Source organism: Amblyomma mixtum, chromosome 2 (genome assembly GCF_055824585.1).
Source record: "Amblyomma mixtum isolate Tamu chromosome 2, ASM5582458v1, whole genome shotgun sequence".
Taxonomy (NCBI): Eukaryota; Metazoa; Arthropoda; class Arachnida; order Ixodida; family Ixodidae; genus Amblyomma; species Amblyomma mixtum.
This window is the reverse complement of record NC_143013.1, coordinates 241,494,767-241,520,065: the sequence shown is the minus strand read 5'-3', so window position 1 is coordinate 241,520,065 and position 25,299 is coordinate 241,494,767. Positions and strand designations below refer to the sequence as shown.

The window sequence follows — 25,299 nt, the reverse complement described above, 5'->3', positions numbered from 1 at the left end:
GACATTTCCCTCTTCTCCTTTCACAACAACCACAATCCGAATGGCTCTCGCCATGCCGTCCTATTTCCGAAGTAAGCCCTGATACGCCTCCATCAAGTGTAACCACTTTCCGGATGCTATCAGCAGTAACCACCCTCCGGTTGTGCATTCCAGTCAAGCCAGATCCTAGTTCTTCCACGGTAACCCTCTTCCTTATTTCGCGGTGCCGTCCTCCAGGTGGTTGTCTTGGCAACAACCCTCCTCCACTTCCTACATTTGCGCATAAGGTCCTTCCTCCACGGTTGCTACCCTCAGAAGCCTAGATGCAATAAATTCCGTTCCTCAAAACTTGATTCCCTTCTTTTTTGTATGTGCAATGGCTGCTTATGGCTAATAGGCTACATATAACTAGCTCCGGCTTCTGGAGAACAACTAGAGAACATCAGGAATCACTGAGGCTATCCGCATTGGGAGAATGCGAAAGGATTGATTCCTCCACGGCACTCGTTGTCTCTTTTGCCTCTCTTTAATACTCTTACCCCTTCTTTGTTCTCAGTTAGCATCGCATTGGCCTTCTTCAGCAGATTAATTAGCTATTTAATTTTCATTCATTCGTATCGCATAATAATCTCCATTGATTGCGGTTATCGGTTGCAATCACTGTTTTACATTTTGTTCTGAATTAATCACCTTAATTAATCACAATCCCTCCGATTACACCCCTTTTCACCTCAAATACGCATTTTGGTTTTTCTAATTAGGCGCCATTGCTGCTTTCCCGCTCACCTACTATATCCCCGTCCAGCCTATTCGACCCTCCAATGACTTTTGCTTCATATTAAGGAACTAATTATTCTATGTCAATCAAACTTTTTGGTCGATATAATTATCACTGATAAAAAACAATTCAATTCAATGCAAACTTGATTTTCACCCATTTGCCTATTTTTTTTGCTATTTTGCCGTGCATGGTTGTTTCCCGGCCTCTCACTATATCGACGTGCGCGCTATTTCGGCGGTTTTTCAACATTTCTGGGTCTAACTAATTACCCAAGCATGCTATCGACACCACATTTTTTGCACATCATCATGACACCATCCTCTATCGATTACAATCATTCGTTTCATCCTATCTCTTCTGAGAACGCTCCAACCGCTGCCGACATGTATCAATGATTCGATCCCGCCGACATAGCCAAGTAATGCTTTCGCATTAATAACCTGTCTTTGACTCATTAAAATCTCTCTCTCTCTCTTTCGCATTAATAAGTGTGCGTTGTCGTTGGCCTGTCCTCACGTATCGATCGGCTACATCAGTCTTGCATGAAAGCTTGAGATTTGTGGCCAAAAACAAATTGCCGAACCCTTGCAGCACAAAATGGGCTAAGAAGTGAGGCCTCTTTAGGTCCAGTGGGGTAGCCCATGTGAGCGCCGGTAGTACCTACGTGGGGTTTGCAACGCGGGCCCCAGTCGCCCCCAGTCGGCGGCCCTCATACACTCCAATGGGTCCCACTAACGACCGATGCAGGTAGCCCCTGTGGGGCTGCCCACAATCGGCCTGCATTTCTTGATGTCAACGTCTGCCAAAATTGTTACCAGGGAGAAATCCCCACCCAGGCGCAAATCCTCTGGGGTTGCGCTGGAAATCCGCCCCCTTGAACCGTACTGCCTGCTCCCTCCGAGGAAGGATGGAACCAACTCCTCAAAAGGCCAGACAAGAGCATCCAACTGGCACTCATTTCCTGGGCCCAGGAAGTCGCCCCCACCTGGGGGCCACACCAAGCTAATCTGCCCTAAATTCCGCCAATCTATGGCAATAAAGTTGTTTCTCTCTCTCTCTCAACAGCCCACCGGGCTCCCCCATGGGTTCTGTTCTGGTGAAAAGTCGGTAGCCGCTTGAAAGCGAACGTTAGGTTTTCTTCTCAGGTAGCCTCTCCGAAATCGTTATAGGACAAATGCGGGTTCTAAAGAGGCAAGCCCAATTGGGGCCAGCTCACAAGGTTACCATAGGGGGTGGATGAAGATTTTTTAAGTGCAGGCCCACCTCAAATGCTCCTATTGTACGTTCACGGCATAATATCACACACTCAGTTTTTTTAATGTCAACGAGACCTAAGTAACCAAAAGTAATTTTCTTTGTGAACACGGGGCCAATTGCGCTATGTGGGCTGCCCACAATAATATCGTGTGGCATTTTGTGTATAGGAAGCGCACCTTAGTGTTGTGCGGACAGCCCTTGTTTGTATTGCTAACTATACTGATGTTGTTGCGACTGAGAGAACGATGAAAAGGACAGTGCACGGGCCTGTCGACTGGCTCTAGCCGGGCCACCACCACTGCCACGTGCAGATAGAAGAGAGTTGAAAGATAAGAGGAAAGAGTGAAAGAAGGGACACGCGTCGCAACAACCGTGTCCGCTGAAGCAAAGACGCTGGCTGAAAGAACAGATACCCCGATGCCCTTCGATGATTTTCGCGAGTATCGGGAAGTGCAGTGCATCAGTGCACAGCATGTAACTTGAAGTAATTATGTAAAGATGCCGGGAATCATTTTATAAATAATCTACAAGCGTAAGTTATGAAAGCGCATAATACATACAGATTTCTGGATTGAAAAAAATGCATGTATAACACGATGGAGTCACGTCGGTGTATTAAGGCCCACTGTAGTTGAAGTAGGACCACCCGTAGCAATGAATCGGCTGCCCCATTTGGACTTGCCGCGTTTTTTTTCACATAGCGCCAGCATTTGTGTTGCATCTGCCCAAAAAACCCCAACAAGGGGCCGATGTAGGCAGCTTCTGGGGACGCCCGCATTCCAGCCCCGCACGGCGACGTGAGATCTTAGCGGTTTTATGTGTGCAGGCACAGTTAGGCTAAACGACGTTTTTCTCGCACGGAGCCCATATTTATGTTCCAACTGACCGACAAGGGACCAAGTTAGGTACCATGGGGGCGCGCCCTTTTTCCAGCCCCACCACAGGCTAGGCGGGACTTACTGCGGGTTTAAGTGGGCAGCCCCATTTGCGCTAGCAGAGCTTTTTTCAGCCTAGAGCCCACGTCGACAATACCTTTGTCCTCAAGTACCCTACAAGGAACCGATGTGGGAAAAATTTGGGCGCGCCCGTTTTCGAGCCCCACCACGGCCTACGTGGGACCTACAGGTGTTTCGTGAGGCCAGCTTCATTTGGGCTAGCAGAAGTTTATCGAGCATAGAGCCGACATTGATGTTTCATCTGACTTCAAGTGCCTGAAAAGGAACCGATATGCGCTAGATATAGGAATTTGGCATGAGGTAGCCCTACCAGCACCGATATGGGACCCATTTAGAATCGACGGGGGCAAGCTCAATTGGGGCTGGTCCACTTATTCTCCACAGGGGGCCGACGTAGGTGCTCTAGCGATCTGGCGCTAATCCCAGCCGCACTTGCCCATGTTAATCACTAGGCACCCCCCATTGTGTGCTACTTTGGAATATACAGCAGGAGGTGTGGTATAAAACTAGGTGCAAGCACAAACCGCATAAACTTTCCTACTGGCCTTACGATTGAGAAGTCACATCTAAATGATACTGCCAGTGTATTAGGGATGAATACTTAACCATGGTGGAAAAAAGTGGCACAAGGGGCATGGCCTGGCTCGGAGTTCAAGCCATTATTGATAGACTGGTTGGACATGGGCCTAGTCCTGACGGGAACATCAGACCATTATTGATAGGCGGCCTGTAGAGGAGCATAGTCTCGGTTCGAATGTAGGGCCATTGTTAGTGATGGGCCAATGTTGGAAAAAGTCCCAGATTCCTTAAAAGCGGATGTAAGGCTGATATATCTGCAGATTTTCGCCGCCATTGTGCTAATGTCTGGCGATTGATATTGTGCTGCTTGGGTAGCAACACCCCCTAGCCACCTCCCTTACTAGCTAACCCGTGGCTAAACAGCTGCCCTCCCTACGGCACCCGCGGTACCACTCCGCCCGCTATCAGCCTTCAGAAAAGTGCTGCCTAGTGTGAAGCCTTTGATTGGAGTAGAAGCATTCACCAGTGTCAGAGCCGGAAAGCAATAATCGTGCAGAAATCCGACTGGTCGGTCGCATGAGATGTCTGATCGGGCCACTAATTTTTTTCACTTGAAGCAAACTTTCAAGTTCAACTCAGGTAGCCTATCTTGTCAGCTTTTCAGAGACAGAGCATATCTCTCCGTCTTGACAGCCGCAGACATCTTGCATCCTTATCTCCTCACAGAAGATTTACGCATGCTGCGCCTCGAGTATTTGGCGAGTACTGAACACAGGCAAGAATTCATGGACCTACTCTCCGCATTACTCACTAGAGAAGAAACTTGCAGCGTCTGCGGTCTTTGTCATAAAATTCGCTGATTGGGCGATGGGGTGTGTGACATGAGACGACGTGAAATGACCGAGTTGGTAGGTGCGCCGGTCACATGATGTGGCTGAGCCCGGTAGCGGTATCAGCGTCATTTGGCAGGTGCGCTTGGCTGTGTGCAGATGCATCTAGACAGCTCCGCGTATAAGGCTTTGCATGGAGCCAAAATAAACGCCGCAAGTGCCTACCTGAGTGGAAAATCCCAGTAAGCGGAAAAGGTGGCCACGGAAGTATGTTGCTGAGGGTGGAGTACCGGCGGCTGCAGAGACTCAGCGCATGCGGCGATTAGCAATGACGGATGAGGAGAAGCAGGCTGAGCGGACATCACGAGGTGATGCTATCGCATTCTTAACACCTTATATAGGTCGGTAACCCCCACAGTTTTGCAGACGTGAATATAAGTGGAATGGCTTGAATGATTTTGGGTGGCAACACCAACAAAGGTGACACTCGTCAAAACTTGGCCACACACCCGGAAGCCTCAAGAATCGAAACCCGGTCAGCTGAAAGTAAAGTTGATGCCAACGTCACACATGCGAAAAACGGTTACAATTTAATTATCTGCTCTGTTTGAAACGGGAGGAGCCAAGAATAACCTTGGTAGTCAACCACTTATCAAAAAGAAAAGTGAGATAACTTAAGCTTCGCATTAAGGGTATGACGCGATAGCGCAATGGGTTAATTCCCATATAGGCAGGAGGTCATTTCCTACATTGCACTCATAGATCCTTGGAAGTCCTCAAACCCCTCCTGGTGCAGTGGTGCAGCGGTTAACGGTGCACTGAAGAGGAGTGGGTGCTCACCTTTTGGCCGCGAGAACTTGATGTACACGTTCCGAGGATTCTTAGAAACATCGCATTATTGTCCTGTGTGGCCGATTTACCTAATTTAAATCTGATTAACGTCCGGCTCCCACCTTTTTTTTAATTCCCCGCAGACGTTTGGAGGAGTTGACTGACGCTTGAAGTGCCTTTCTGGCAATCGCGTGGCGTTTTTGCTTTCGCTTTTATTTTGTTTCTTTTTTAGGTTTCTGTCAATAAATGGGTTTAGTCAGAGACTACATAGCTGCACATTAGGCCCACGGAAATAAAATTAAGCGTGGACTTTTTGCTTTTGCCGATCACTACGTATCACTACGCCGATGGCAGATCGGCAAGCCGCCACGGGACTGGTTGAAAGGTTGGCTGACTCCTCTCACCGCCTGTGGGGAATTCAAAAAAAATTTAGGAGCCGGGACGTTTAATCGCGTTTAAATCAGGGAAATCGGCCGCACAGGGCAATAATTCGAAGTTTGTAATAACGCTCGGAACGCGTAGAAAGAGTTCCAGCGGTAAAAATACGAGCTCAGATTACTCTTCAGTGCACCTTTAAGCGATGCGCCACTGCCCTGCGATTGCCGGTGCTCCCAGCGATGCGCCTTATGCGGACCAGGCTGCTCTTCCCGAGAGACCAATCAATAATTTCTCTGCCACCTGTCACAGTGGGCAGTTTTCTCACTATCCGATGGGCACATTGTGATGATGCCGAAAGGTCACGTGACCCAGGCGGCCCACCTGCTTCCTGGTTTGCTCTCTGGGCACCACCTGCCAGAGCCATGCTCGTGATTTTTCGCTCACAACGCTGACAGCGCCGATAATGTTGACTCCGGATTTCTTGGTAACGGGGCCTTTAAAGGTGCCGCGTTTACACATTCAACGAAAGCCGTTAAAGGAGATCCGAAGAGGCCAAATACATGTGCAGGTCAGTAAGTACTTATCTCATGAAGTAAAACTGAAAGTAAGATATAAAACCTCAGAGCCGGTATTAGGGAGAGGTGGGTGAGCACTAAAACTTTCCGATTGCTTCCAGTATCCTACAGAGGAACAGCGACGACAACTGAAGCGCTGCAATCTCTCCTCTACGGAACGGTGCTTAACAGAACATACTGTCCAGCACTATTCCAAATTTGTTATCCTGCAGCAGGCATAAGACGGTGATGATAAGAGACGTGCGGCGCCAAATACAGAGTCCATATTGGGAGCATATTTTCCGAATACCAAACCTAGTATCTGTGGCCGTCTGGTCCGTTCTGTGTGGCCGTTGCGTCTGCGTAGTTAAAACTGCCTGCTGCCGTGGCAGCGTCTTCACCGGCATTCAGCTGCCAAGCCTGCACAGGGGGTTTGAAATCGCACAAATGCCGGCTATGCTTCGATGGAGTCGAAAAGGAGATGATGCTCGTGTATTTCACCAGTATCAGCTCACACAAAAAATTCACAGGTGGTAGAAATCAATCGCAACAGCTCAGGAATTATGCCTTCCTTCTTTCAATCTTTCTCTCTTTCAGACCGCCGTGCTGGCTCAATGGTTATGGTGCTTGGCGGCTGATCCGAAAGACGCGTGTTTCATCCCGACCATGGCGGTTATATTTCGATGGAGACGAAATGCTAGAGGACCCGTGTACTGTGCGATATCAGTGCACATTAAAAACCACAGGTGGTCGAATTTATCCGGAACACTCAACTATGGCGTCCCTAATAACCTCAGTTGGTATGGAAGGTTAAACGCAATGAACAAAGCGAAACCTTCATGCCTCTCTTTCCGTGAAAGTTGGCGGGGTTCGTCCAGTGACTGAGATAGTTATTTGGCCTTTTCTTTTCACACACCTAATTTCATTATCTTCGATCTTCACGCCTCTTCTCTTTCAAAGTCCCTTATAAAGTCACTGAAACATACATCCAAGCGCTGGATTCCTCACGAATAATTGATTCCATTGGTAAAAAGTCATCTATTTAGATGTGTTTCTCTCGGTCAATTCTCACAACCCTAATATCTGTGCCTGGTGCTTCTTTCTGTGAGGAATTCATGACAACCCATTGCTTCGGGCTTCCTACTGAAGCACAGCTCAGCACTGAAAAACGAGGGCCCAATTTTAGCTGCGAACTGTGAAAAACTGGTCGATTTCCTTCTGCTGCGCCACCTCCGCTGAAACAAAGCGCTCAGGATTATTTTCGCGGACATCTATTTGCTGCCGCGCCAAGCCCTTACCAACAGTTTTGAGATCCGTGTGCATCCAATGATGAGACAAGGTTTTAGAAGAGTTAAAGAACACCTGTGAAGTACGACGTTAGCTCATATTCCCCTTAACTTTGCGAATAGATATGATGCACTTTACGGTCTCGATTTATGGCTGACGTGTTCTTTCTTGGCGTTTCGTCTTGCTTTTATGGTATATGATATCATGCTAATTATTGAAATTATTTTATGCATTATTTTTCTGCTCATTTAATAGCCGAATGGGAGGCTGCGGTAGGTGAAAATTAACAAATTATAAATAATGTCTGCAGCCTTAATCGATTTGCCTGTCGCTCCCGTTCTGAAGTATGTATTGCTTAGTCGTGAGGATAGACGCCTTAAGAGAAGCTTAGCGACTAGCCTTCACAATCATTCGTTTCTCCCGGCTATTCCGCCTAGCTTTGTACACCACTTTGGTATAAACAGAGTTTGCAATATCAACAATTTTGAAATACACACTGTAACTTGAAATGTGCCTGTCCTTGCCTAGATAATCGTGTAGCTTTGAAAAATGGTCTTAGTAAGTTATGCACATTAGATGTGGTTTGCATACCGTTTGTACATCTGAAGGGCAAAAACCTTGCTCATCGTCGAAGAACCGCTCTGAGAGCAAGAGGTCTTTTCCGTTCCCTGGACGGCACCTAAAAGGAAAAAAAATAATGAGAGAACTTAAGCTTCGCAATAAAGGTTTGACAGAATAGCGTAAGGGTTAATTTCAATTTATGCAGAAGCTCATTTTGTACTTTATATTCATAGATCCGTGGCAGTCCTCATACCTCTCCTGGTTCAGTAGTGCAGCGGTTAAACAATGCTCTACTGCCCTGCAATGGCAGGTGCTCCCAGCGGTGGGCCTTGCGAGGCCATTGTTGCTCTTCCCAAGCTACTAATCATTAATTTAACTGCCACCTGCCACGGTGGGAACGTTATGATGACGCCGTAAGGTCACGTGACCTAGGTGGCCAACCTGCCTCCTAGGTTGCTCTCTGGGCACCACCTGCCACAGTCAAGCTCGTGGTTTTCCGCTCACAACGCTAACGCCACAATTTCTGGGTTGCGGAGAATTGAACGCTGTCACATTGAAAACTGTGAGATAATTGTAGTTGTACCCAAATTCCTCCCTTGGTTTGAAAAAAAAATAAATGTAGCGTTGTCTAGCGCACAGGAAAGGCGAGGACAGAAGGTTAGTTTGTTTATATATAGGAAAGCGACTCAGGCCATTAGGGACGCCGTAGTGAAGAGCTCCGGAAATTTCGCCCACTTCGGGATCTTTAGCGTGCACTGACATCAAACAGTACACGGGCCTCTAGAATTTCACCTCTAACGGAATTCGACCACCGTGGCTGGGATCGAACCCGCGTCTTTTGAGTAAGCAGCCGAGCGCCACAACCCCTGAGCCACCGCGGAGGACAGAAGAGGCGCTACAGTGTGTTATCCAAACTGGTGCTGACTGTATACTTTGTTAACACTTAACTCTTTATAATGTTGTTTGCTTGCTCGAAGTTAGCAGCCCTGTATTTCAAGCTTGCCATATTTCATGCTGTGAGACGTTGCAGCTTTATCGTTTAGAAAGAACACAAATGATCTTGAGAGCTTGAGCGCGGCTTTGACTTGTAGTGCTCTCCTTTGGCTGCGCCTAAGCACGGCCAACGCGCGCTTACACGAGGAAGAAAATAAAAAAATGACAGCCCCTGATTGTGGGACGTGAAGCCACGGCTGGCAGTTCTTTTCTGGCCTAGATCCGATTCAGCTCTCTAGTCACTTCCCTCCTGAGGGATAAACCTAAAAGTGGCGACCTAAGGCTAACACAAAAACTCATCCGGGCGACCCGTATATGGAACAGGACACTACACCCGCAGGACGCCTCGTCGCTGCTGGTAAGCCTTCTACACTTCTGGCCCCAGAACCTGCAGGTCTGTTTTTTCCAGATCGAGGCACAGTTCAGTTTCTACGCATCACCTTGGAAACGACGCTCTACTACCAGGAGCGCTCTTGGACTTTCTGCCTGAACCCAGGGGAGATACACCATATCAGCACACAAGACCAAGGTGCGGACAGAATCTCGCCGTCGAAGAGCATCCGCTTCCAGCAGCTCCTTACCGAGGAGCACCTTGGCGACCGGCGCCCTTCCGAACTGCTGCGCCTGATGTGGCAGCTTCTCGGGGAACGCGACGTACCCCCCTACGCCGCGTTGCTTCGATTGCCCGTGCTGCTACGCCTTCTCCAGCCCGCCTTGTCCTCGCGGCTGCCGACGACATTACCCTCGACCGTGTTGCGGAGCTCGCCGACCAGGTTCATGAGGTGGTTTCCCCGTCCGTCACTGCTTTTTTGCCGCCTGGCGATTTCGTGCCTTGAGGCCAGCATCGATGAGCTCCCCGTCTCAGTCGTGCCGCACTTCGGAGCACGCCCCAGGAGAATCGTTGGCCTCGTTCCAGCCAGCGCCCGCCTTCGCAGCTAGGAGCCCCATCTGCCGTCTCTATGCTGGTGCCACAGGCATTTTTCCCACCGCGCCTCGATGTGCACTTCTCCTTGTTCCTGGTCGGGAAACGCCCACCGAGATAACTTCGGCGGCGTGTGGTCTCGCTTGTCGTCCCGGCCGCCTTTTTATCGTAGCCGAAAGCTCTCTTCCACCTGGTTCCTCATAGACAAGGGCGCGGAGATCAGCGTGGTTCTCTCGACCGATGCTGGCCGTTCCAACCTAAAAGGAGAAAGTCAACGTTGACATTCCAAGTCAATGAGGCAGTCGCTCAGTGCTGCCAATGCGTCGTCTGTAGCGACGTACGGACTTCTCTCCCTCACCCTTTACTTAGGACTTCCCCACACTGTTCAATCAGTCTTCGTCAACGTTTACGGTGTCGACTCGGACACCGGCTCAAATTTCCTCTCCTACTTCAAACTGAACGTCAGCTTGCGGCATGATCTCCTGACAGATAGTTTGGATCGTCTCTCCATTTCTGTAGTCCAGTCCGACCTTGCGCACATTAGCATCCGCCCGCTGATACCTTCTTCTTTCGAGAAAATCAACGGGGACTTGCCGGAGTCAACCAACCTATGCAACCTCACTCAGCCGCCCAAGCATACGATGACCCACCGCGTCATCACCCATGTCCACTAGCAGCTGCTCGAACACGGCTCCTGTTTCGGACCGTCTGGTTATCACCAAGCGGGAGTCGACCATATGCTGCAGCTCTGCGTTAGTCGCCCTTCGTCCAGCGCGTGAGCTTCTCTGTTGCATCTACTGCCCAACAGAGATCCTGGTGACAGGCGTCCATGCGCGGACTATCAAGCATTGAACGCCAAGACTTTACATAGCAGCTATCCGTTACCTAACATTCAAGACTTAACATCGTGCCTAGATGGCGGCACCATATTTCGTGAAGTGAACCCCGTTAACGCATACCACCAGATGACTGTCGAGCCCGCCGGCATACCTAAGACCACCATCCCGACACCCTTTGGTCTGTTTGAGTACGTGCGGACACCTTTCGACCTCCTCAACTCGGCTCAAACCTAGCAGAGGTTTATCGCTGAGGTTACGCGGAGCCACCCTACCGTGTTCGTGCAAATAAATGATCTCTTCATCGCCAAGCCTACGCGTGATCACAAGCGTCAACTACGTGACTTTCCAACGCACGCAGCAGTACGACCTGTTCATGAACGCCGCCAAGGATGTCTTCAGCGCATCTGAGCTCGAGGTTTTGGGGAGTCATTTGTTATTGCATGATATATGTCCTCTCCCGTCCCACTTCAAGACCATCCCGGATGATCCTGAGCCTACTACACTGCGCCATATACGCTAATTTCCGAGGCAGGCGAATTTTTCCCCGCGCTTCGTACCGCACTGCGGAGAGCTGCTTTGCCCGCTTACCGACCTCCTCCTGTCAATAGCTGGCTCGTCCTCTGCCATTACCTGGCCATGAGGAGCCCAGGCCGCGTTTACTGCTGCCAAGCAAGCTGTTACAAAAACTATGCTTCTAATTCATCAGGGCAGCACCGCCCATTCTAGGTTGCCGGTGGATGCCTCCAGCGTGGCCGTCGGAGACGTCTTACAGCAGTGCATTAACTCCGAGGGGTGGCCTTTTAACTTTTACTATCGGAAGCTCTGTTTAGACCCTCTGCAGCGTATTCAGCCTCGAGCTACTAGTCATCTACGCTGCGATACAACACTTTCTATATTTTCTGGAAGGATGCCAGTTTCACGTGCTGACCGATCAGAAGCCACTTGCGCACGTTTTCCAGAACAACTGAGCGATGTGCATGTTCCGAGAACTCTGCCATCTCGCTTAAATTTCGGAATTTAATACGGACGTCCTCCGCATTAAAGATGCCGACAACAGCTTGGCTGATGCCTTTTCTATTATAGCTGCTGTTGACTCTCCCTCTTCAACCGTCGAGTGGGCAACATTCTCGCCCGCGCAGTACGATGAAAGCGTGCTTAAGGCATTTCGGGAAAACTCCGTTCTCTCCCACGATGGCTTGTGCCCATCCGTGCTCGCCTGAGCCCTTGTGGTGCGATCTCTCAGCAGGGATTTCCTGCTCTTTTGCTCCGACTTCACTACGTCGCGGCATTTTTCACTCGGTACACATCTGTCGTTGAGGAATTCGGGATTATCAGCGACTTCTCATGCAGCGCTACGTCTGGCCCGGTATTAACAGTGCTGTGCGTACGTAGCAACAAACGTGTCTGCCTTGCCAGGTGACAAAGGTGTCCCGTCATGCAAAGACGCCTCCCTAGGCCTTCCTTCCACCCCGCCGTCATTTCGACCATGTTCATCTTGACATCGGGAGTCCTCTACACGTGTTGGAGGTTATCTTACAAACTCTTCATGGTCGACTGCTGCTGCCGTTAGTGACATCATCGCTGAGACAGTTTCCCGCGCCTTCATTTCTGGGTAGATGTCTCGCTTAGGTTGTCCCGGCACCGTCGGCGCCAATTTGAGCCCGCCCAGCTTACTACCTTTATCACACTCTCGTCGCCAGGCATTGCGGCACAACTGAGAACCACCCAAGCACCACTGGCATCGTGGAACGCTTTCACCGCAACCTCAACGGCGCCCTAGCTACCCGTCTCAGTTGCGCCAACTGCGTTCGCGCCTTGCTCTTTGTGCTGCTTTGTTTAAGGGCCGTCCTCCTAGCAAACCTATAGTGCTTTGCAGCAGAGTTGGTGTACGGTAGTTTCCCGCGTCTCCCCGTAGACTTGACATCAGCGCAGCTACCAGACCAGCCACAAGAGTACCTGCAGTGTCTCGTGGACTGCTGAAAGACTTCCAGCCTATTCCGCCTCACCCTCCCAGTCGCAACATCATCTTTCGTGCGGATGTCGCCATTTTCACACATGTTTTAATTCTCCTCGACGCTTTCCGGGCACAGCTAACCCCGCCCTACGACGGATAATTCCGCGTCCTTTGCCGCACAGGTAGCACAGGAACTGACCTGGTAGAACATGGCAATCAATTTGTAGATTTCTTGCGTGAATGGTCGCTTACGAATTACTTATGATTAAACACCACCTTGACGAAAACAATATTATTCCGAACTAAACATAGAATGGTTCCGGCAAATCTTGACCTCTGGTTAAGAGATAAAAAAATCGAGGTCGTGCTTAATGTGAAGTGTCTCGGCGTTTTTTTTTTTGAACGAGTCGCTCACTTAGAAATGCATATTTAGAACATCTGTGCAAGAATGAAGAAAATTAATGGCATCTTATGTCTTCAGAGGAACACACTTCCAAAAAAGTGAAAAAAATTTAACAGTTCTTTAGCTGTGGTTAAACCGAGTGAGAAGCGGTGGCTTCACGATGGTTTAGCCTGGAAAAGCCTTGCTATGCGCCGACCGAATCCGCAGCGCGGCTTTCGCGCCTAGGAGCGCTGGCACGACGCTGCTTGGCGAGACGTTCTTCCCGCTCCTGCGACGTCTTGGCTGCTGCCTTCGCCCTCTCCCGTTCAAGAATTTTCCGCAGATTCTCCTGGCGAATCGCAGTGCTGTCCGGATAGTAAGACGAGGCCAAGCGCCGGTTGCGTCTAGTGCGGGGACACTTGTTCAGCACCGGACTCCACGGCTCACACTGGTAGGCGACTCCGCAGCTGCTATTTCTGTTCTCCTGAACGCATGACGTAATGGTCTAGCACGTGAACACCACATGTGGAATTCTTGCGAAGCCGCGCCGCTGCTGCAGAACCTGATGTCACGGCCTTGCACGTGACCACCACATGTTCACTTCGTGGCAGGGGTGCCGGTCCTACTTCCGCTATGTACTCGATTTAGGAGGCCGTGACGTCACGGCCTAGCACGTGAACACCGCATGTCGACTTATTCCTATGCGCGCTGGCGCTCCTTCGGTCATGTACTCAAGATGGCGTTACCTCATGCCCTATCATGCAAACGCCGCGTTTAGCCCGTCGGGACCAGAGTCGATCATGTGTCCAAAATTTGGTTGACCTTGTGATCGTGACGTCCCCGGCTTGACATTGACATGACCTTGCAATGGCCTTCCCTTGACCTTTGTCCTGTCCAATTCCTTCACCATTGATCTTATGGTGTGACCATTGACCATCCACCTGTTCTCTAAACTTAAAAACTGAAGGTTTCACCTTGCCTGAGCCTTTGAGGTCATCGGCAACGCAAGGAGACTTCAGCCCGAGACCTCTAGTAGTGAAGCTACCGCTTCAATTCTAATTTGCACTGTATACTGGCATTGTAAGGATAAAGAAGATGCGTCCCGTGATCGGAAAAGACGAAGACGAGGTGGCAGTGCTCTCGCGAGCTTTTGCGAGCGCTATGCTTGTGTGTGGTTCGCCGACCTGATCCCGGACTGCTGCCGTCGCCGTTCCCACCGCCGCAGTACTTCGTAATAAACCCCCCATTACAGCATACATAAATTATTGCCGCATGGCCTGAGGGACAAGAACCAAGCAGAATCAAATGAAAGTCGCACTGGCTCAAACACGAGCAATTAGATTAATAGCAAATGTACTATGGTGTACTCCTAAGGAACCCTACTTCGTAAGGTTCAGTATAATGAAAATTGCGCAGTTATTCTCGAGCAAATTAATTTCTTCTAGAAAAATGCTGTTTCAGCGAAGAATGAATCTGTTTTATCAGGTTTCTGCTCGTTCTATTTCGGCCTACCAAATACGGCGCCAAATCACACGGCCTATACCTTCTGCCGCACTATTTATCGTAAGCAGTCACTGACATATATTTTATCTTGCTATCTTAACAGTCTTCAAAAGAATGACATTGTATTTGAAGAAACTTCATGGCATGAGTTAATTACAGTTATTCACATTTTTGAATCTACATGAAAAGGACACCGCGATTATAATACATATTTACGGACCGCACACTATTGTTTTACTTGCAGTGTATGTGTGATGATTCCCGATGGATTGCCGAATATAAAATTGTGAAATGTGCACGTCATAATTATATGCAATGATTGCAAAGTAAGAATTTCATAGAGTTGTTTGGTGCAGGTATTTTGTGGCTGCATTTCTTTTCTGTTCGTGAGTGCGCTCTCCCGATGCTCTTCTGATCAGCTGCTGGGGCTATACACCCCGGCAGAATGCGCACACAGCTTTCAGGCTGCATCAACACAGCTTTTTGTCCTGCGTCCTTTTTCCTTCGTTACTTGTGTAACTTTGTGAGAGTTAATAAAGGACTTCATATATTATCGTATATATTATAAATCGCTCCAGCAAGGCACCTATATATATCACTCAGCTGCTAACACTCGTTTGCGACCACTTCGCAAACAGCTTCCAACTCTTTTCCTGTTATCTGCGCTTGCAAAGTACCAAATGTACTGCCGCGGACGCCAGAAATTGTCACCGTGCGCACTGATGACGTGCACTCCCAGGCACCTTTAGCGCATATGGGGTTAACTTTTCTGGTCTCAGGAAGTGCCCTCGCCTCAGCGTGACAAGTTCAGACAGAAACGAGCTACGAATTGACAAAGGAAGAGTTTGGTTGTTGTCCAGCTTCCGCCAGCGGCAAGTTATAAAATTGGTCGGAGTCAGTGGTTCACGAAGAAAAGCTTTATATAGCGAAGAAACGATACAGAGGAAGTTTTAATTACTCGGTAGAGCCCATACAAAGTGATCCAAAAATAATGCAGCACGTTGAAATCAGTACTGCAGTAACGCTCAAGTTGATAGAAAATTCTTCAGGAGTGCACTAATACACGAGAGGGCCAACGGAAAAAACACACAATTTGTTCACAGGGCACTGCGGCAGCTCGACGACCAGAGAACAAGAGGTCGTCCCGAAGACAGGCGCGCGCTACCCCGTAGGTACGTGGTTGGGCGAGTGATGTTGGCACTAGAGTCGTGCGGGAGCCCTTCGACGCGAAAACCACGGCACGGGCTGACTGACGGCGCTAAACGTTGTTCATTTATAGGACCCCTAACATTGGTTGGTAGCTTTGCGCCAATTCAGGCACGCGCATGCAGTTAACATCAGCAGTAAAAACGCTCTCTGGGTATATTGCTGCGCTCACATGAATAGACCAGGTGCACCTCACACTCCAATGGCTCTTTCGTCTTCTTCGACGCCAAGAGCGGTCGTCGCGAGGGCACTCATATAAACCTCAGCATAGGAACACGCAACCATGAGCGTCACCATTAAATCAGCCGCTATAAGGAGCGCAGATTCCGCGTGTTAAGTATATTCGCGAAGCAAAATCCGTCAGACGTGAATCGGAGCTCGAAGCCGATAGGAAGAAATAAAAACTGGTATGGCGCAAGAAACGGGGACACAGAAGGCACACAAAACACAGGACTGACGCCATCAGGCGTCAGTCCTGTGTTTTGTGTGCCTTCTGTGTCCCCGTTTCTTGCGCCATACCAGTTTTTATTTCATCATGGACCAACTCGCCCAAACTAGAGTTTTACTTAAGCCGATAGGGTTCACTGGCAAACAAGTCATTGTTGCCAGATCAACGCAGGATGTGTTAGAAAGTATCTGGACTTGCTGTCCCCTTAGGTGCGCTCGGTCCGTTGGCGGAGCCGCGGCCTGTTATATGTGAGCGAGCAGAATAACAATGCGCTCGAGAGGTCTTAGAGCAGACAAACGCCGCCACTCGGACGGCCCAGGTGGGAAAGTTTGGCTAAATTGGTCATGTTACGGAGTGTATTAACCTTTGCAGGTCTTTTGTTGACAGAATTTTTAAGAAAAACGAGAGATACTGGTTGCGGGAAAACTATTGAAAGGCATTTAAAACGACGATAAGGAAAAAAACATTGGCGGCGGCTAAAGGCATTTGATGGGTCACATGTTGCCCTTGGACCAATACCAGGTAGATTTTTGGTTTTGTAGGCAATAACAGTGCCCATTTACAAAATTGTAATTTGGGGATTTTAATTCCTGCACGTTTCTAGACATGCGCTTGAGAAAAGAATACGTATGAATTATTAAGAGCGAAAAAAAATGCCTGAACTTGAGCGTCTGTAATCAACCCTTGTTCAGGCAGGAACTTCCTCACTTGGGCAGCAAAAATGAAATCAGCTATTTGTGTACTCTTTAAAAGTCCAGGAATACAAACATATACCGCATGGGAAGCCACTGTTCTGGATATAATGAACTACCGGAGGGTGTTACCCCTTGTAGAGAGTAATAAAATAAATCTACAAGAACAATGGCGGCCGCCCTAGGATTTACATCCTCGCCAAACTGGTAACTTTGGTTGTAGGGATTTTATGCGAAGCATATTACAATAGGTAACCCAAGCCCTTCGTGACGGTTACACGCCGTGCACACCACGTGACACAATGACGACACGAAAGATGAGAGACGGGGCTCCAACTCGTGCCGGCGCTGCGGTTGCACGCCGTGCAGACCACGTGGTATGGTGACGTCACACCACGTGACACAATAACGTCACGACAGATGAGAGACGGGGCTCCAACTTGTGCCGTCGCTGCGGTTGCACGCCGTGTGAATCACGTGGTATGGTGACGTCACACTCCCGCGCATTTCGAACGCGCGTTCACATCGGTGTAGGTGAAACGCTGGCTCCACCGGGCAGGCGGACGCGGCTTCCGTGGCAATCCAGGCGCTCACCCAACGCGCGTCTCGGGGTTAGTCAGCGTTCCGCTGTAGCCATGCCGTTGTCTTCCCCCACGACGAAGGCTTCTAGTGGTTGTATTAAAATGACCAAGTATTCAACCAAGGAAAGCCATGTATTACCAAGCCTAGCCATCAATATGCTTCGCATCTGACTAGGCTGAACCTTAGCTAAGCCTCAGCCATTTTTTTTGTAACCCCTCGTGAAAGCCAGCCGTTACTCTTCGAACAAAACCATCATGATCATCATCATTAGCCTGACTACTTCCACTGCAGGGCAAAGGCCTCTCCTCCTTAGTCAGTTGCGGCCACCGTATCCCCGCAAACTTCTTAATCTCATCCGCCCACCAAGCTTTCTACCGCTCCCTGCTACGTTTGCCATCTCTTGGAATCCACTCCGCCACGGTGGCTCAGTGGTTATGGCGCTCGGCTGCTGAACCGAAAGACGGGAGTTCGATCCCGGCTGGGACGGCCAAATTTCAATGAAGGCGAACTTCCACAGCACCGTGTGCTGTGCTATGTCAGTGCACGTTGAAGAACCCCAGGTGGTCGAAATTTTCGGAGCCCTTCACTACGGCGTATCATAGCCTGAGTTGCTCTGGAACGTTAAACCCCAATAAACCGTAAACCATAACCACTCCGTTACACTTAATGACCAGCGGTTAACTTGCCTTCGCATTACATGCCCTGCCCAAGCGCGTTTCTTCTTGATTTCGATTAGAATGTCATTAAGCCGCGTTTGTACCCTCACCAACTCCGCCCGCTTCCGATCTCTTAACGTTGCGCCTATCATTTTTTTTCCATAGCTCGCTGCGTTGTCCTTAAGCTGAATCCACTTTGTTAGCCTCCACGTTTCTGCCCCATAGGTGAGTACTGGCAAGATACAGCTGTTGTAGATTTTCTCTTGAGGGATATTGGCATACTGCCATTCATTGTACTCCACACAAACTTCTTAACTTTATCCGCCCCTAACTTTCAGCCGCCACCTGAAACGCTTGCTTTCCTTTGGAATCCACTCCGCTACTTTGAAGTTCCATCGGTTATGTAGCCTTTGCATTTGATGCCCTGCCAAGCCTGTAATGCGCATTTTTATTAAAAAGAGGTAGTTCTTATGTGCAGAACACAGAATTTAATGACAAGGTCTCCCTTATCGATCAAAAGAAGCAATAGTGACTTATGGCACTTACATTAGATGGTGCCACCTATTAACAACACTATTTTGTCCACAACGTTTTTGAGTGCCATCGCTGCAGCTGCTCAAGGATAGCTAGCAAGCTGTGTCGCTCCCTGCAACACTAGGTTTTGCTAAATAAAGCTCGTGGAACTCTGATCTCGTAAGAAACATACAGAGTAACGTTTTTGGTAATGACCTCACCGGTCACTATTTCTGGTTTTGGGAGACTCATTTTGTTTTTCGAAAAAAGTAATCAAGCCAAACATTCTAAGACGAGGCGAAAAAAGGAACTCTAGAGGACGAGGGCTGTTTTTTGTGTGCCCTCGTTTGAAAATGTAGCGCTGGATTACTTTTAAAAAATCAATGCGTATCAAACTAGCCCCGGAATGTATTTTTTAAGATGACCGATTTTGTTGTATGGAACATCGTCCTTGTATTCTTGTTGCTATGCGATGTAGCACGTTCGTTGTCCCTGCTCGCTGAGATTCATGGGAATTCTATGGGTGCTACAGGGGCTCTGAACTTTACTGGAGTCATATCATCAGCTGCACCAACTAAAACTTCGAAAACTCGCCCACAACCTGCTAATAAAGTGTTTTTCTAATAGCGGTGGCTCTTAGAGAGAAGGTAAGGGGAAAGTGCAGGTCGTTAAAAGCAACATTTAAGCGCCAAGAAAGAGAAACCACCTCTCTTCTGAAGAGGTTGAAGGGGAGGTATGAGGAAAGGAAAATGAAACGTCCCTGCTGGCTTTATCTTACCATAGCAGACGCGTTTTCTGCTCAAAGTGATGCAGCATGCCGAGGCGGGTGGTCCGGCTAGAACAGTTATTTCAAGCCCAGCTAGGCTGCTAAGATAAGTTCTTTCATTGAGTTCTAGACGAAGCGTGACCCGCTGGAGCCGAGTCAGCCTAGAAGTTGTCTGGCAGACGTAGGCTACAAGGCTAGTGAGCCGTTCCATGACTGGCGATGACATGTGTGACATTCCGAGCAGAAAATGTGTAGTACTGCGACGAAACGAGAACGATGTTAAAATAACCACACAAATGCGTCCAGCGATGACATATGTTGTGAAGTAGCATTAGAAAATAGCTGGCGCTGCCATTCAATTCGGGCTTTTAAGGGTTTTGTAGAACCTTTTTTTCTTTGTGAAATCGATGCAGAATGTTCAAAAGTACTAGAGATTATGCTGGCTGAACCGTCATTGTTCCTGTATTGCACTGCTTAGAACTCCGAAAGAAGACGCGCACTTATAAACAGCTTTAGTTGAGCATGTGAAATGCCTCTTTCTCTTTGCATTCAGTGTTATTTTCTTGTGGCAAAGTTCTTAGCGCAAATAATGACCTGGTCGAAAATATGATTTTCCTTTACATTTCAGGAGCTGCTATTCAAAAAAAGTGATTGCCTTTTTAGGACTTAAACCCCTGGACGCACTGTAGTGTTCGCAAATATTACCTGACTTCTATAAATACCCAAGACCTTAGCGGAAAAGGGGTCTATAAACACTAGATGCCAAGTAGCGAGCAGGTGTACCTTGAACAGTACTGTAAAGCTTCCCGTTCTCTTATGGAATTCTCGGTTCTTACCAAGATTTCCACTTAGTCGAATGCCCTTAACCGGTGATCGGCGCAGAAAGCACTCCATCTGGGATAAGTGGCATCTCCTTAGTACGCCATGACGGAAAATGCACCTTCTTAAGCTCGAAAGAGGAGGGGTGGGACAAGGACGTGATCAAGGTACCGCTATCCTTAACCTCGCGGTGCATTTCGGTTTCCATAATGGGCCAATCGCTATTTTATCTCTTTGTTTCGAACATGCTGCGAACGAAATGTACAGTTTGTTGGCTCATAGACGCCAGCACATTTTCTGATCACTATTTATTCCGTGCAGGTCTTTACGCGTATTTATTCCTACAGATATTGCCATTGCCAGCCGCTTGTGGGTATGATAATGAAAAGTTTTAGTTTTAAAGTGATTTTATAGAGCAGAGTTTTAAAGTGAGTTTTACTCTGATGAAGTGGTGTTTGAGATCACCTTGATCCTCAACGCGTTATAAGAACCAATAAGAAAATATAATGAGCAGAAAAACCATGTACTCACTCAACGCTGAAAACCACCCAAAGAAGTATCAGCAAAAAGAAGCCACCAGCCTTCATCGTTGTGTGCTTGTCGCAAGTGATCAGGAATACTAAGCTCGAGATTACCCTGGCTTTTATACATAGGAGGAGATGGTGGATTTTTTATTTGCGCGTTTATGCCTTGTCATATACGCTTGCCTTCTTTAAAAATGTCATGAGTTTCCGTTGCGAAAAAAAGCAAATGAAAGCGATTACATATATAATGGACGAGCCATGAGCATGATGACTAGGACGTTAATGGAGGATCGCGGCGCACTAGCAGCTGGCGGTTAGTATAATGCAAACAATGATGTTGTTCATCCGCTAAGCAGCAAGTCTGAAAAGCAGCTGTTTTAAAAGAAATTTTAGTTCTATAAAATGAAGCGCCCACAGTGCCAAGAAGTGGAATAATTTTCATTGTTCTTTACTGCTAACATTTAAATTCTGCACCAAAACGCTGCTTACTTCGGCCATCCTTTAAGAGTGTCCTTTTCATATGACGAATTTTCCCGCAAGTCGCAGATATCTCTAGCCTTTTACCCACAGCTAGATGAGCAAATATTTGATATAAAATAGTTGATATAAAGCTTCCGCACCTCGCGTTTTTTTTCCATTGCCTGAGGATACTGTTCTGACAAAGCTACATGGCTGAATGCTTTCAGTTATAAGAAAGAGAAGAAGCTTGTGATTCTGCAAACGATATTTTATAAAGATTTGGTTTGGAAGTTTATTTCAGTCATATACATCCATGTTTTTTCCTCAATCATTTTTTCTGTTCTTAAGTCTATGAATGTTCAATTTTGCGATGTGCCACTACAACCAGGACCGGCAGTCCTGCAGCTCCTTCAGCAACTAAGTACTGAATGACTTAAGTCTCCCAATTTAATACGAAATGTAAGAAAAAAAAACGAAGGAATTTACGCCAGCCTCTTGCTCTTTTAATTTCAAGTGTGCGTGTGCTGTCGCTTCTGTGTTCCAAAAAATGGCCTTCATTGAAAATATTTAGCACCGCAGTTACGCCTGCCGGTCAAAGAATTGCTCGTAATGTTCTCTCCTTGCGTGGCTCTCGTTCTCACGTAGAACGCGACAGAGGAAGAGTAAGGTGTGTCAGATGGCCCATAGTGAATTGACCGTCGCAGCAGGGTTGTGAAACTTATGCCCAGAGGGGCTTAAAAAAGAATACAGGGACGCGTCACTGCTAAAGTTACAGGGGGTTGTTGGATGTGATGGGAATTTATCACGACCGCTAACTTTTCCCGGATTTTTAGCCACAGCTTTCCGGCAGTATTGGACAGTAGGGTTACGAGACATAAGGGGTAGGTTGGGTGGATGCACAAGTATGCGCGATTAGCTTGAGGTATAAAACAGAATTTTTCTATAGGCAACATTTTGTGCGCGGAATTTTTTTCAGGAATCTTTTTGCATCACTGAAATGCCGGATGGCTATGTTCTGATGCATTGGATCTTGAGAATGCAAAGGCACACAGGCCACCGTAGATTGCGCCTAGTATAATGTTAACAGAATTCTTCAATGAAATTTTGAATGTGCGGAGAGCAGGCTATGGCAATGTACTAAGTTGGTCATGATTGTTTCGGATAACAATCAAAGAGGAAAGCCAGGATGCTGCTTTGAATAACTGCACAAGACTATAACGACGCCGCAGCAAACGGCCTGAGCATTGAGAATAAGGTCAAATCTCCGCTATGAATTCACTTGAATTTACACCGTGAAAAGGCAGCAGCTAACAATTTACATGCTCTGATCTTGCGCCCACCGCGACTAACGTCCGAGAAGCCTTCTTCCTGCACCGGATAATTTTCACGCATCTGCGCTGAAATCCAGCTCATCCGCGGTACGCTTCAAATGATCGTTGCTGTCCATGGAGACCTCCAGGGTAGCTGAGGCTTTCGACCTTGAAATTTGGAGTGCCACGTCACTTACAGCTTGATAGTCGGCGACAGTTCTTTGCAGACGTCAGTAGTGGACTACAGACGCGGGCATTGAGCTCTTCGAACGAACCACCGGGGAGCAGGCTGAACGCATATCCCCTAACTCCTAGGCAGCCTCTGGTGGTAGATCTTGCGCTTCCTTCTCGGTAGCACGCTGCTGTCCAGCCTGCTCAAGGTAAAGTGCGCCATGCTTAAGCTGGTAAGAGTCTTGAGTCTTGGGCTTAGGAGGTTCAGAAGGTGGCTACTTGATCTTTTGTGGGTGGACAGTCGGTATATATTCGCCTAGCGCTAGCTCTAGCGAGCACTCTGGAAGAATCCACAGCATCCGAAATGTCCATGATGTGTTGTGTCGCGAGATATTCTTCTTTGAACCAGTGGCCTTAAACCAACATATATTCAGAGGTCATGGTACAGCTATCCATTGTTTGATCAATGCGACGACACTGGCTGCATCGAGGTGCGCGACACCGCATCAAGGCGTGTCCAGCCCTGCTAAACCAAAGACATAGGGGGGGGGGTGCCAGGTATAACCACCAATAGCAGAATCCGAAATACATTTAAACTATGTAGAAAATACTTGAAGAGGAAACTCCACCCGTCAGCGTGATCGATACATCACGGTTTGTTGTTTCTATGTGCTCTATCACCGAACTAAGCCACCTTTCGCACCGCAATAGTTGGACCGTACTTTTTGGTCCTGGTTTCCGGAACAAATATGCATTTCAGGGTTTGTACCCGCAGCTCAACAAAGCCAATGAGCTTCTGTTTAGATACACTGCTTTGAAAAGTAACTATCGAGACCTAGCGCATTGCAAGCGATATGGCGATGGTCCGTAACATGCGCAATGGGATCACTGATGTCAGGAGATTGGTATGGATTGCCAATGGGTCGGAATGCAAAAATACGATATTGAGCACAACATTACTGGAGGGAAGACGAGGAAGAGCAATCTTGTATGTGTTCGTGATGATTTCAGAAGGTAGAGAACTTTGTCCAACGGCCGATGTTCTGTTTTAAGCTAAGAGAACTATGAAAAGGTGACAATTCCAAACGACCTTTATCTTCTTCGACTGCCGCAGTGTTGCAGTTGATATTTCACTGTGGCATTTCTGTCTGCATAGTAAGGAAGTGTGACATGGATGTTTTACTAGCGGTCTCATGTTATGTTTAAAGAGGGCAAATTTGATACAGGAAAGAGAGAAAGGGAAAAAACAATAAGAAAGAAGGTCATTAGGTAAAAAATTATTACACGAGAGAAGACGAAGCAGTAAGTATAAATGAGCGTGTGCTGGCTTGGGGTGCCTGAGATGGAACACCACGAGAAAAGAAAGGCTCGTGCCCGTCCACTACAGGGTGTTCTAAACCGGGGCTTAAAAAATACGGCTCGAAAGATACTCAGCAAGCTGTGCACAGGTTCTGTTGCCTTCTACCGCATCTGCAAGAGCAGACCGCAAGGCAAGTATTGAGAGCCAGTATTAACGTGGAACGTGTTTAGCGAGGCTTTTGTTCCTGGCTAGTATATTCGAAATGAGAGAAAGGAACAGCGCAGACACAGAACTATGAAGGTGAACGACACAGGCACTGAGCCAGCTGCGTTTTTCCCTAGTAGCGTTTACGCTATCAACTTCTGCTCCAGCATCAACGACAGGCAAACGCGTTCTAAGTTAGTTACAGCCTCAAAAACACAAAAAATACATATTCCACTATAGTAACCAAAAAGAAATTAATGGAATGATAGAAAACACGCAAATAAAAAACGCAATTATTAGGTTAGTAAGCACAGGGATCTTTTAACTACTGCAGCATTTTGCTATGAAATGACCAGCGGCTAGAAGCGAAAGCAACTAGTTCAGGAATATTATTCCAAAGTTCGAAGGCTGGTGGTAGCGAAGACAAAATGGTTTTAACTTTACCGAAGATGTGCTTGATGCAAAGGCTCATGAAATAAGGCAGAAATGCCGTTCCAGCGGCAGAAGATGAGGCCATGTGTTACAGACATATTAATGAAACAAAGTGAAAACGTTCATCGTGCGGCGCGTTCTATAAATCCATTCAAATTTCCAGCTTAAAACATCTTATTCTAGTAACTCTGGAGTAGATTCGAGTGATAAACCGTCCATCCCTATTATCGATGGCTTCTAAGATGAAGGTTACGGCATCTTGTTATAGGCATGAGAAAAGTTAAGCGTACTATTGCTGAGGGCGAACAAATGCGGCACACAAACTATTTTAGGGACATATCTTATGGAAGCTAACATTCTGGCTGCTTAGCAACTTATTGTTAAAAGCTTTATATATGATTAAACATATGGTTAAAAAAGAGAAATATTCGACATGAGAGAAAGCAACAACCTACACACGACGATGAATGTGAACCACACAGACGCTTAGCCAGCAGTGTTTTCAGCGTGTAGAACTTAGGCTGCCGACTTCTGCTCCTGCATCGACGACGGACAAACGCGCTGTATAGTTCGTTATAGCATTAAAAATACAAAAAAATGTGTGGCACCAGATTAACCAAGGAAGAAACTAACGTCAAAACGATAAGAAGCAAATACACAAAACACGATGAATAGGAAAGTAAACTTGGTG

At 47.7% G+C, this 25,299-nt stretch overlaps 1 long non-coding RNA gene across 1 annotated transcript in view; it reads right to left on the bottom strand.

The window, feature by feature from the left end:
- LOC149363135 (uncharacterized) overlaps nucleotides 1–20,806 on the bottom strand; it is a 37,337-nt gene extending 16,531 nt beyond the window's left edge. Inside the window, exons 1-2 of the long non-coding RNA XR_016288570.1 lie at nucleotides 20,740–20,806; nucleotides 7,964–8,051 (exon numbers count right to left, since the gene is read on the bottom strand). This is a non-coding gene — a long non-coding RNA (uncharacterized LOC149363135). The remainder of the gene's footprint in view (nucleotides 1–7,963; nucleotides 8,052–20,739) is intronic.
- Between the last annotated feature and the right edge of the window lie 4,493 nt (nucleotides 20,807–25,299).